This window comes from Podarcis tiliguerta, assembly GCF_965153285.1.
Source record: "Podarcis tiliguerta genome assembly, chromosome: 9".
Classification (NCBI taxonomy): Eukaryota; Metazoa; Chordata; class Lepidosauria; order Squamata; family Lacertidae; genus Podarcis; species Podarcis tiliguerta.
Window position 1 is genome coordinate 54,637,072 of NC_139542.1, and position 14,018 is coordinate 54,651,089.

Sequence of the window (14,018 nt, forward strand, 5' to 3'; positions counted from 1 at the left end):
GACTTCTGCACATGCAATGAAACTTCCCTCCTCTCTTCCCCTTGCATGCCCCCAGAGGCAGTGCAGGAGGGAAGCAAGCACCCCACAAAGCAAGAATCTTAACCCCCACTTGCTCCCCCATTTCTCCTGTCATTAGCATATCCTACCTAGAAATACGGGACGCGGGTGGCGCTGTGGGTAAAAGCCTCAGTGCCTAGGGCTTGCCGATCGAAAGGTTGGCGGTTCGAATCCCTGCGGCGGGGTGCGTTCCCGTTGTTCGGTCCCAGCGCCTGCCAACCTAGCAGTTCGAAAGCACTCCTGGGTGCAAGTAGATAAATAGGGACCGCTTACTAGCGGGAAGGTAAACGGCGTTTCCGTGTGCGGCTCTGGCTCACCAGAGCAGCGATGTCACGCTGGCCACGTGACCCGGAAGTGTCTCTGGACAGCGCTGGCCCCCGGCCTCTTGAGTGAGATGGGCGCACAACCCTAGAGTCTGTCAAGACTGGCCCGTATGGGCAGGGGTACCTTTACCTTTACCTTTACCTAGAAATACACTTTGCCTGGTCCCAGAGCAGTTTAACCACCAATCCCTCTTCATGGGGAACTCAGAGAACTGTAGCTCTGGGAGGGGACTAGAGGCCTCCTAATAACTCTCAGGACCCTTAATAAATTGCAGCTCCCATAATTATTTGGGTGGTGAGCATGATAATTTGAAGTGGCACCATAGCACTTTAAATGTAGGGTGTGAATTAGGCCTGAGATTCTCTCTTTCAACCTTCTTCCTCTACACGTTTAGCCTGCATGCATTCAGGTGAATGACTTAATAGGACTTCCATTTGAAGGCAGTAACCACAATTTTGTTTTTTAGGTGTGTGTTTTTTTTTTTTTTTTGTCTTGAAAAAGGTACCTGAATTATTAGAACACAAAGACGAAACCCTCTGTTGTTTTGATAGAACAAATTAACTTTGCAAATATGGGTGCTTTCACTCTTCCACCACCTTCTACATAAATACCTTGTCCTCATAGAAGAAGGTTATTTATTGCATTGTGTCCTTCGTTCCAGGCGTCTATTCCCTCTGGGATTTGGCACACAATTGCCCCGAACAATCAGGAGCTGAGTGTGCTGGCTGCAGGGGATTCATATGATAAATATTTTAGAGGCAGAACCAAAGAACTTTAGCCAAGTGAAGGTTGCAAGAAAACAGCTTTGAGAAATGTAAATGTACATTTGATGGCGGGGACGATGATGACACATTTCCCCTGCTCTATCGTATATAATCATTTTCTCTTTAGGCATGATTTGAACATTATGTGGGGCCTGAGTCAAACCATTTCATATGGCGGATTTTGGGGTCCAGTTAAGGACGCCATTAGGACTTTTTGTTTGAATCATTCAAACTTTTTCACTTCCTTGACACTGTTGGAAATATGGGGAGGCAAAACTCATTAAAGAGGGAGTGAGTTATTCTCTCATATTCTAGCATTCCATATTTTGAGACATGTGAAAAGAGAGGTAAGTATCTGAGATACGATATCCAAAGCACAATGACTGTCTGAGTGTTCAAGCTGAAACTAACTCACTCCATCATTATACTGTAATGGGATCAGAGGAGATTAGTGCAGGCAAGGAGAGCCACAATGCAACAAAGTTAAGGTCACCAACAGAACAATCCTATAGATGTCCATTTGGAATGAAGCACCGTTGACTTCAGTGGAAATTGCTCCCAAACAAGCATGTATAGGGTTGCAGTCCATGACTGTAGCCGAAAGAGGAGTTTGTGACTTTGACCAAAACATTCTGTTTTGAGCCAAGCTCAAGAGGCCTTATGAGAATGAAACCACTAAAGTGTTAACGACGAAACTTCAAAACACTCTTAGTACTATCGTATTAGGACACCTTGCAAAGTCCATGGGGAGTGACACTGCATGGTGCAGGCTACTCTCATCAAAGTATACCTTGAGGTAAGTCATGCTGTTCCTAACTCAGTTACAGAAAAGACAAGAACATCTTTTTAAGGATTACCTTGTCAGAAGCATGCTGAGTACTTTAGAATCCAAAAGGGATGTATGGATGTGTTTTGAACTTAACGTCATTGGCTTTATGCAATCCCCATGCCAGAAATGAAGAGTCCATTGTATTTGGGCACCAAAGTGTAATAATAGAAATCCTCAGCTAAATGACTGGATAATTATATATTGCATTGTTTCTATGAATGTATTTTGCATTTCAAGAACAGAAAGCTGATACAAAACTTTGCATCGGGGATGAGCTCTACCCATTTACCAAGTCGATAGAAAGCCACTTAATGTGTCTTCCTGGTTAGTAAAGATGGAATGAATCTGCACTTGACTGAAGCCCTACTAAGGCATTCAGGAATCACATAAAATCAGTGATGGAGAAACAGGATGGTGTCCATTTTCTACACTCCTGGCCTCTGTGAGTCAATCCAAAGATCCCAACAGAGTTTGTACACGTACAATGTGTACATACTGTGATTATTTTAAGTCTTTTGAATCAATGCAGGTAAGGTGGGAGTAAGGTAAAAAAAAGGTAAAGGACCCCTGGGCGCTTAAGTCCAGTCAAATGTGACTATGGGGTGCGTCACTCAGGCTGAGGGAGCTGGTGTTTGTCCAGGTCATGTGGCCAGCATGACTAAACCACTTCTGGCACAATGGAACACCAAGACAGAAGCCAGAGCACATGGAAATGCTGTTTACCTTCCTGCTGCCGTGGTACCTGTTTTATCTACTTGCACTGGTGTGCTTTTGAACTGCTAGGTTGGCAGAAGCTGGGACAGAGCAACGGGAGCTCAACACCATCACAAAGATTCAAACCGCCGACCTTCTGATCGGCAAGCCCAAGAGGCTCAGTGTTTTAGACCACAGCGCCACCCGCTGTGGAGCAGAGATGGTGGGCATGATCTCTCTCCCCCACCCCCACCCCCACCACACACTGATTATCCATGGTTCCCAAATGTCTTGCTTGTGTCTCTGAACTAAAAAAAGAGGAAACTGACAGCTGCAAAGACCAGGAAACCCTGGAACAGAATTCTCCTGGTAATAATATTCCCTCAGTCCCTCCATAATATTGCTATGGGCTGCTATAACAGATCCTAGCCTGTGGCTCCCATGCTAGCATATTCAACTGTGTAATGAAACAGCCCTTTTCCAAATTTGTTTCACCCCAGGGATGAATCCCTGAGTGTGACAAACCTCTCTGAAAATTTAAGTACCAAACAGATAGGCCTAGGAACCCATGATTGGTTGCTATTCCCTTTTGATCACACTTGCGCCCATCCAGACCTCTCTATCTGAACTTGGAGACTTTTCCTGGGCAGACCCCTCAGTGCTCTTAACTTACAATTACATGCTACAATGTTCTCTTTAAACTTTCTAGAATCCTTCCAAGAAGGCAGCCCTGATAATATGTAGTTTATACAAATGATGTTGGTTTCTTTCACTCATCTGACATATAATACTGCACTGATGGTTTTGTGCATAATCACATCTACAGTAGTTAATGTTGAGTGTTTCAACACACAGGCTCTCCTTGTGGTTCCTTGAGAAGGAAGCCTTCTCAAGACAAGGAGGCAAGCTGTTCCTTTAGCTTAGATGTAGGGCGGGGGAATCAAAGGAGAAAGTGTGACAGCAGAATTGCACAAAGTATTAAAGAGCATGTGCCTAACCTTTTGAAACCGTAACTCTGTAATATGCAATCTTAATATGATTGGCAAGAACGTGTAATAACTAAACTGTGAAATTGAGTTGCACAGTGCCCAGAGTCAAATGCTTCAAACAAAATGAACTCTTTGACTTCAAAGGAGGAGCACACTGAAAGGACACAAAAGCTTGCCGCAGTCAAAGACTACCTATTACTAGAGACATATGCCAGACCAAAGCAGTGGGAGGTTATAAACTGCTACAGCAAGAGATACTTCAGAGTGACCTACATTTACACACAGATATGCATGTACAGTTTATACACATGTACACACATACATAAACATACATACATACACACACACATATATATTGTATGTACACACACAGACAGAGAGCACACATTGACTCCTTTAAAAACAATTGTGTACTAACAAATTTGCATTTCTCAAATGGACCCTATGCCACGTAGGGTGAGCATAATCAAGGCTACAAGTGTCATTTGGTTACAGTGATTAAAAGCCATCATGTGCTACACTATGGTCCACTGAGAGGTCATAATTAACTCAAAGGTGTGATTTTAGCTCATGGAACTCATTTCATTTATTTTCTTATGTTTACATTCTGCCTCTCTTCCATCACAGAACTGAAGGTGCCATTCATGTATTTCTCAGGCAGCCGATGATCCAGGCAACTGACCAGTTCCAGATCTGCTTAGCTTCATCAAGGTGATGGTCACATGCTTTCAGACTAACTTAAGTCATGTTGATTTCAACTGCTCTCTTCTAAACATGACTAATGGTGCATTGACATGTGGGGATTTGTACATTAGTTTTCCTAATTATAATGCTAACACTTAATAAAACATTCCCTTTCTACTGTGTTACCTGTTGTGTTATGGAAATGTGGCTTTCTGATCAATTTCCAAAGGCAGGAAATAATTTTATGCCAAAATACTGTCCAGTATTTCATCATTACGATGCAATGATTAACATGTTTTTTGCGGGTTAACATGCTTGCCAAAAAATAAATAAATCTGGAAGCAAATTACAAAAACGAGCACCAAAACTTTCACTAGATTTTGCTTGGTTTTCCGCAAGTGGCTTTTATGCCATGTGAGAGATATGTAAAATGTGGAAAATATCAGGTAAGGAAATGGGCACATGGAATAAAGCATGGTCTGAATGAAGCCAAAGGATGCACTCCTAGCCCCACTTACCTGAGAGTAAGCCCCATTGAATTCTATAGGGCTAACGTCTGAGTAAACATGGTTTAGATTGCGTTGTATTCCCAGGTCCAACCCTCTATGTGTGGCAGATAACTCCCCACCCCCAGCCTTAGGATCACAGTTAGCATTGATTACTCACTGTAAGAGGATGGAAAGTGGGTCACTTTGCTAAAATAGCTACAAGCAATGTTCCCTCTAAAAATGATGCACATGCTTGCCACATTAGACTTCCTATTTATTTTAAACCTATGGCTTGGAAGAACTTTCTGGCCAGGGTTGGTGGTCTTGAGATGAGTCCATAAGCAGGTAATCATGGGCAGATGGAGAGCTTGCTCTATGCCTGAGTGACAAGTTTCTGTGACAGGACCAAATGAAGTCCTACTGGTCACTTACGCCACTTGGCCCCTGCTGAGCTTATAGCTGCAATGCCCCGTCACATTCCCACAATCTCCAGCGCTGGTGCCAGAGCATCACAGACTACAGGTTACTCCTTCCTCTGGGATGTTTCCATGGCAACACACAGAGTAAGTGCTTGGGTACCATTGCTAGAGTCTGTCAACCCTGACCTCCTGAGACTTTGCCATGAGAATAAAATGAGGCTGTAGAGAATGTTTCTTCAAAATATTTCTTACTCTCCATCACTGCATTGGGTGAAGAGGGAAAAGGTGGATAAATTAACATGCCCTACTGTGACTAAGCCAAGGCAAGTATTACTGAACTCCTCTCGCCCCACAGTCTCCCCATATTGAACTTTAGATTTTATTTAATTGATTTATATACCGCTTAATCACTAAAAACCTCTAAGAGGTTTACATATGCTTCTCAGAAACTTCCCTTTTGTTCTTCATGAAGCACCATGGACATGCATTTAATAATAACTGAAGAAGAAGAAGAATAGCTATACTTTTGAAATATGGTGGGGAGATACAAAATTCTCATTCCTAACTAATATTGAGGCATGCCATCTCTTCGGGGTTTGCTTATGAAGCTTTGATTCACACGGCTTTTGGTCCTTGTTTTTCACAGAACTAAAAAAAGCACCTGAAAAAGGAATTTGCCTTCCCCCTCGTGGCTCTGCTCAGATATTGTTCCCGCTGTTCATCTCTGACAGATGTTTTATGTTCTTTGGAACTCTGTTGGATCTTCAGGTAGTGCCAACCTTTTGTTCAGAGCATCTCAACCTCACAACTTTCACCATTTTCTTCCCAGGTATTCCACAATACTGAACCTCCAGATCTGTAACATAACAATACGTTTGAGTGTGTATCAATGTGGGGTTTTTTTGGAAACAGACAGGGTTTGAAATTGGCTGTGACTCCCTTACGATGACCTCTGCCTCATAGTACTCTGCTAGTATTTTATGCCTACCTTTAGGGATTCTTGCCAAGAATTGTTGAATGATTTTACAGCACTGTTTGTTTTTTGATCTCTCATGCTGTGGAAGATCTTTTCTATATACCCCTATTTTTGTGTAACAAGGCAAGAAGGAAGAAAAAGGGAAGGGAAAGGCCAGAGGTGATTCTAGAAGTGTTCTATCTAGGCAACTTTACTCAAGCTAAAGAGAGATGGTTGAGTATCTCTGGATTGTACATTGCTGAGTGCTCTCTGTGTGATAAATGCCTCTCATAAATTTAACAAAAAGTCACACAATCAAAATATATTTGGAACACTAAATACCACACTGTGTTCTTATCAGAGTCATACTAACAAATTCCATTTTTAAAAGGCCACAGTGAGATCCCTGTTTGTTCAGCTGCATGTTAAGCAAATCTAATACATTATCCATCTCAGGTTAATTTAATTCTAGATTTTGGCTTGTGCTGTACTTATTATAACGCACTCATCTTCATGATGTGTTATAATGCACCAGATATGCATCCAATGGACATCTGGCTGCCAGAGGCCAATGGTGAAAGCGAGGGAGACTCAGAACTGTATTCAGCTAAGTCGTGTTCACAGAAGACCCATTGAAACGAATATGGTGGACTACAGGAAGTTCTGTGAGGAGTAATTTAAGAAATATTGTAAAAATGGGAAGGGAGAAATGATTTGCTTGAAAATGTAAAGGCAATATTACCGTATTTTTTGCTCTATAAGAATCACTTTTTCCCTCCTAAAAAGTAAAGGGAAATGTGTGTGCGTCTTATGGAGCGAATGCAGGCTGCGCAGCTATCCCAGAAGCCAGAACAGCAAGAGGGATTGCTGCTTTCACTGCGCAGCGATCCCTCTTGCTGTTCTGGCTTCTGAGATTCAGAATATTTTTTCTTCTTGTTTTCCTCCTCCAAAAACTAGGTGCGTCTTGTGGTCTGGTGCGTCTTATGGAGCGAAAAATACAGTAAGTTAAGAATTGCAGGAGAAATAATCAAGACGGAAGACTATCAAAGATGCTGAAGGAAGTCCAAACAAGGACATATGTATAATAATTTGTGTGGTATGTCTTTAAAATTTTTGTATGCTAAAAATTAATAAAAAATATTATATAAAAAAATGAAACGAATATGGTAGTTGTGACCAACTTCAATGGATCTAATCTGAGTAGGAAATACTGTCCACAATTCAAATCCCGATCCAGCAATGAAGCTCTCAGTGGATGACGTTGGGTCACTTGCAACCTCTAACCCAGGCAAACCCATAGGCAAACTCCGGCTCTCCAGATGTTTGGGACGACAATTCCCATCATCCCTAGCTAACAGGACCGGTGGTCAGGGGTGATGGGAATTGTAGTCGCAAACATCTGGAGGGCCGGAGTTTGCCTATGCCTGAACTAACCTTAATGCACCTCACCGGATTGTTCTAAAATAGAGGGGTTGTGTGGTTATGTAGCCCACTCTCAGGTCTTTGGAGGAAGGTTGGGTTAAAAAGACGATAAACACATTTTTAAAGGAATGCATTTATTATCCCTTCTCACTCTGACCCTCTACTTGCAAAAACCCACCCAGACCGTTGGCTTTGAGCTCAAAGGGTAATCTGTGCTTCCAATTTGCCATATGTAGTCCTCTGAGAATACCAGGTTGCAAGAAAGGAGATTCCGACTAAACATTTGGAAAAACTTTCTGACAGTAAGAGCTTCTTCGGCAGCGGAACAGACTCCCACGAGAGGTGGTGGACTCTCCATCCTTGGAGGTTTTTAAGCAGACTTTGGATAGTCATCTGTCATGGATGCTTTAGCTGTGATTCCTGCATTTCAGGGGGTTGGACTAGATGACCCTTGTGGTCCCGTCCAACTATAAGATTCTATGGTTCTACTATCTTTTTGTTGTGAAATATACCTGTAGGTTTGCTAGACAGTCTATTTTTTTAAAAAAAACTTTTAAGCGTTCCTGGGTTGCATAGACATGGACCAATAAAATCTGCTTCTTCTTGGCAAAATAAAATTTTGTAAAGTCTCTGTGTGTACACATTCACCAATAAGACCCCTCAAAGGACTCGCCTATAAGAATGGAATGTAGCTGAACTTAATGGAATGATTGAATTTAAAAAAATTGTATATTGAGCATTGGAGGGAGAACAATATAAATAGAGACACATTTGCCAAGGCCGAGACATTTCTGCAATGTGGCAAAGCTGTGTTCCTGTAGTGCTTGAGGAGAAATGGCATCTTGAGCTGATAGTAAAGGACATAGTGATGGATCTCAAGTTCATAAAAAGTGCAAGCCTATGGGGTTTATTGTAGTTCCAAGGTCTGCAGTATTCCCTATACGCAGTTACATGCCATCTAAGATGAGTGCTACAAACTAACAATATGGCTCTTTGCCATACTCTTGATAATGTTCTTGAGAACTACCGTGTCTCGCATTGGACTCCTTATCATAAGGCTCCTGTCCTGCTCCAAAATAAAATAATATCTAGATATTACCGCTACTTCTACATCCAATTCTGGAAAATGAAAGTAAGTGCTCTAATTCATCAAAGGAAAATCTGCAAAATGCATTAGTATGAACGAAGAACCAGCTTACCTAAGAATATAAATACAAGAGTTGTTATCAACCCTTTCCCCACACATCCAATTAAAGTAACACCTTAAGCCTTGCTGAAGACCTTGTATGGCAAGAGACTTCAGATCAAACCTTCCGAGGACTCTAGATGAAAGATTCCCTCTGATAAAAATTAGACGATAACCATTACTTGCTTCCTTGCAGGATATCTTCAGGAGAAGAAAGGGCTAAGTAAACCCTACGCAAATACCATGTAGAATCCCTAAGGTGGTTGAATAGCACCTTGTATGCTTCTTTCCAGCAATTCCTGAAGCCAAGCTGGTGCCAAATGTATTGCTCTGCTTTCCTTAGGACCACATGAAGACCAAGAGTGGGGTCATAATGTCTGGGCAGTAGTGGTGTAGTGTGAGAGGCAGGGAGGCACAGAGGCAGTTGCCCTGAGTGCAAAATTGTTAGGGGCACAAAATTTAAACACCCTGTGTTGCCTCAATATTGCTGCATACTTCCGTCACATAGCTCCATTTAAAATGGCTTCCCCATGTGAACCAGAAAGTGACCTCTCCAGACAACTCTTCTTATCTCAGCAGCTGCGATCTCCTGGGTGATGCAGACGCCATTAGCCAACTGAACGTGTATGCATACTCTGTCCATTTCCCTCCCTCCCATCCACACCCTCCCTGCGGGCCTAGCAACCCATGCTACACCACTGCTGGGCAGTCCAGGCCCTCTCTACACACTGCCCAGGCTTGCACTCCAGAGAGATTACTTCCATGCTGTTAATGCAGCAAAGACAATGTGGGAGGCAGCAGTTAGGAGTTATTAAACTCAGCCTGATTGGCATAAGGTATGAACACTACAGGTTGCCTTTGTCGGTGGGAGAGATCATTGTGTCTCACTGGTCAGCTATTGCCCACCTTAAGCCAGGTAGTCCCAATCAACCCTGCCGATGAATGCAGTGCCTGGAGACAGGTGGTTATGTATTCACAGCAGTGACCAAAGGAGAAATGACTGCTGGGAGGGGTGCGGAAAGAAGAAACGCCATGATACACCAATGGGCGTTCTTGATTGCTATATCCATAAATGACTCTTTGTCAGGAGATAACTAGCATCTGGAGATAACTGCAGTCAGTTATTATTATGGGATACATTGAGGTGGACACACATGAAGCTCCTTTCAGACCTTTAGGTGGACACACAGAGGTGAGAGACACCTAGCATGTGCGAGAGATGGATTGAAATTTCTCAAAGGAGATTCTTCTGAGATAATTTCTGAGTTATTTCCCCTTTTGGGGGGGGGGGGGACAAAGACACTGCACTGGTTTACAACTGTTAATGGTGAACTCAATCCCCCTGGAATTAATTGGTGGAGAATTTCTCTTTCCCTAGATAAATTGACTGAAATGGTTCTCTCCCCTAATCAGTGCTGGATTTATGTACAGTGGTACCTCGGGTTACAGATACTTCAGGTTACAGACACTTCAGGTTACAGACTCCACTAACCCAGAAATAGTACCTCGGGTTAGGAACTTTGCTTCAGGATAAGAACAGAAATCGCGCAGCGGCAGCGGGAGGCCCCATTAGCTAAAGTGGTCGCTCAGGTTAAGAACAGTTTCAGGTTAAGAATGGACCTCCAGAACAAATTAAGTTCTTAACCTGAGGCACCACTGTATAGTCTAAGTAGGCTGAAGCCTAGGGCCTCGCCAGCCTGCCCGCTCCCCAGCGGGCAGACTCCCCTCTCCCAAAATTGTAAACCCAAGACTTCATGCAAGGGCAGGGCAACTCAGACCCAGCAACTATTAGACTCAGGGCTAGCCAGTGGGGCCCAATTTGAAGCAGTGGGGTGCAACTTGATTTTATTTTTTTTGTAGGGCCTCAGTTCACAGCCAAAGTCTGCAAAATCTTATAGATTTAAATAAAATCCATCCAGATTGCCCTGGTGCGGGGGGGGGGGGGGCTTAGGAGTGGCATGCGGAGCCCAATTTGGCCAAATAGCTCCAATTGCCCTAAGGTCAGCCCTGATGAGACTGTGCATGGGGTTGGACTGACAAGCCCTGCATACTCTAGGTCCCTGGTGTCACTATTCAGAGTACAGACTCAAGGACCTGTTATGAAAATAAAGGGAGGGCACTTATTGGAAATCAGTTTTGTTACCTCTCCCCCCCCAACCCTGAGACAATGAGCCCAGCCACCTTTTATTCACAGTCGCATAAGCACTACAATACAGCATGACCATAAACCTATACATTCAACCACTGAAATATACACCCAATATGTAGCAATGGAGATTGATGTCACTGCTTTATGAATGAACACTGTGTTTTATGAGTGGACTCTGTATTTTGTGACATACCTAAGAGCCACCAATAGGGAGCTCTAGAATCTGACAGCTAACCAACTGGGTACTACCAAACAGCGACCCCTATTGCTGAAAGCAGGTAATCAGCAGGGAATGCTTCAGCTCAGCCTTTGCACTGTTGACTGAACACCCCCTGCTGTGCAGATAATGGAGAAAGCTCATAAATTGTATCCGTTCTGGTATCCTGGCGAACTCTATTACGTTGGTGTAACCCTGGTGCACCAGAAGCCCAAAATAGCAGCAAATAAAATCTGCTCATATGTCAGCGTTAGTCTTCCTAAATTATAAAGCTCCAAAATACAGGCCAAAATATAGCAGGTCTGGGAAGAGCAAGGCATACAATGGGCACCACCAGTGAAAGGGCCCTGCTCTGTGTAGCTCCTGCCCTGTCATTTCCAGGTCCAGTACAAAGACCATGAGAAGGGAGAACAGGGACCTTGAAGTTCCCAACAGCTGTTAATCAAGCAAGCAAGCACACAGGTCACCTTTGTCACAGTCAGGACACCTATGTCCTGGCCAGGCCTGCACCCAATCTTGTTTTTGTACAATCTTGTTTGTCCTCAGTAACCAAAATTATATTATCAACGTATGCAAGCAGAAAAGTTGTTTTCCTTCATTTGCAAGGAATTGTACAAAACAAAGTGGGACTAATAAAGAAAAGTTCCATGGTGGCAACAGAAAGCAAACTAAAAATGCTTTTGCAGTTCATCAAAACTATCCAGCAATATAAAGTTCTAGGAAAACTGGTGCTATTAACAGTAATCCTTCTGGTTGGTTAATTGGTTCGGCAACTTCCATGCACATGACGTGTGATGCTAATTATTTCCCCCAAGAGTTAAATGATAACTAATCAGAGGCAGCTACAGTTCCAAACAGCAACAAAATATCTGTGAGAGGAAAAGGAGCAGGTTTGCTCAAGTGTGTTGCAGGTAGAAACACTGTTTGTAATGAAGTGAGAGCAGTGGTTATGTTGCTCAAATTAACAAATAAGAAAGTTTTGAGAATTTAAATTCTAGATTAAAATTGATTACTTAAGGGATAAGCGGAGTGTAACAAAAACACTGGGGCCTAATTTGAATAGTAGAGTGCATGGTATGTGGAGGGCAATCTCATCCTTTATTTCCACACTGTGGCTGCAGACCAAAGGACTCGCCAGGAGAGCTATGAGATTCAGGTGAGGGTCAGATGCCTTGTCAATCCCTTGTCAATCCCAGCAAGTCTATAACAGGAAGACTGGGCCTGCCCAGGGTTTACAAAGTTCAGTTATTGCAAAAGTTTTTCAGTGTTAATTTTATACATTTTTAAAAATCACCATGGTATTTAACAATAATATAGAATCATAGAATAGAATCATAGAATCATAGAGTTGGAAGAGACCACAAGGGCCATCGAGTCCAACCCCCTGCCAAGCAGGAAACACCATCAGAGCACTCCTGACATATGGTTGTCAAGCAGGAAACACCATCAGAGCACTCCTGACATATGGTTGTCAAGCCTCTGCTTAAAGACCTCCAAAGAAGGAGACTCCACCACACTCCTTGGCAGCAAATTCCACTGTCGAACAGCTCTAACTGTCAGGAAGTTGTTCCTAATGTTTAGGTGGAATCTTCTTTCTTGTAGTTTGGATCCATTGCTCCGTGTCCGCTTCTCTGGAGCAGCAGAAAACAACCTTTCTCCCTCCTCTATGTGACATCCTTTTATATATTTGAGCATGGCTATCATATCACCCCTTAACCTCCTCTTCTCCAGGCTAAACATGCCCAGCTCCCTTAGCCGTTCCTCATAAGGCATCGTTTCCAGGCCTTTGACCATTTTGGTTGCCCTCCTCTGGACACGTTCCAGTTTGTCAGTGTCCTTCTTGAACTGAGGTGCCCAGAACTGGACACAGTACTCCAGGTGAGGTCTGACCAGAGCAGAATACAGTGGCACTATTACTTCCCTTGATCTAGATGCTATACTCCTATTGATGCAGCCCAGAATTGCATTGTCTTTTTTAGCTGCCGCGTCACACTGTTGGCTCATGTCAAGTTTGTGGTCAACCAAGACTCCTAGATCCTTTTCACATGTACTGCTCTCAAGCCAGGTGTCACCCATCTTGTATTTGTGCCTCTCATTTTTTTTGCCCAAGTGCAATACTTTACATTTCTCCCTGTTAAAATTCATCTTGTTTGTTTTGGCCCAGTTCTCTAATCTGTCAAGGTCGTTTTGAAGTGTGATCCTGTCCTCTGGGGTGTTAGCCACCCCTCCCAGTTTGGTGTCATCTGCAAATTTGATCAGGATGCCCTTGAGTCCATCATCCAAGTCGTTGATAAAGATGTTGAATAAAACCGGGCCCAAGACAGAACCCTGTGGCACCCCACTAGTCACTCTTCTAAAGAATATCTTATATCCTTTAGAGGTGAAATTGTGAATTGCAGAATTTTAAATACCCATCATCATCCTTGGCTTCCCTCAATTTTGTTTATAACACACTTTCATTTTCTTCTAGTTGTGAGGGTGGGGGATTGGGAGGGGCTTCACAAGTAGAGTAGCCTAGGGTCTCTCTTCATCTAAATCCAGCCCTGCCCCTAATGCATTTTTTCTGCCCACAGTTAGGATGGAGAATTTTGGGAGACTATTTGTGCATAACTCTACTTTTTATTTCCCCCTCACATCTGTGTGTTCAGTCTATGAATGAGGAAAATATCCCAAAGCAGCTAGGATCAGAGCAGTAGCTTCTTATTCTGTAAACACTGGTGTTTTTCCTGATCACTATTATGCCTGCTTTCACATCTAACAAAGTGGCTTCTGACCCTAAAAAGCTTAAACCTGCAAGAAATCTATTAGTCTAAGATACCTCATGGCTTTCCGTTTGTTGCAG

General features: G+C 43.1%; 2 long non-coding RNA genes across 2 annotated transcripts in view; one reads left to right on the top strand and one right to left on the bottom strand.

Annotated features, from left to right (window-relative positions):
- The first annotated feature begins 2,769 nt into the window (after window positions 1-2,769).
- LOC310685722 lies at window positions 2,770-6,029 on the top strand. Its single transcript, XR_014515431.1, has 3 exons — window positions 2,770-3,036; window positions 4,284-4,367; window positions 5,894-6,029. It is a non-coding gene; the product is annotated as an uncharacterized lncRNA (long non-coding RNA).
- Window positions 5,488-14,018, bottom strand: part of LOC310685712 — a 32,866-nt gene continuing 24,335 nt past the window's right edge. Inside the window, exon 3 of the long non-coding RNA XR_014515416.1 lies at window positions 5,488-6,103. This is a non-coding gene — a long non-coding RNA (uncharacterized lncRNA). The remainder of the gene's footprint in view (window positions 6,104-14,018) is intronic.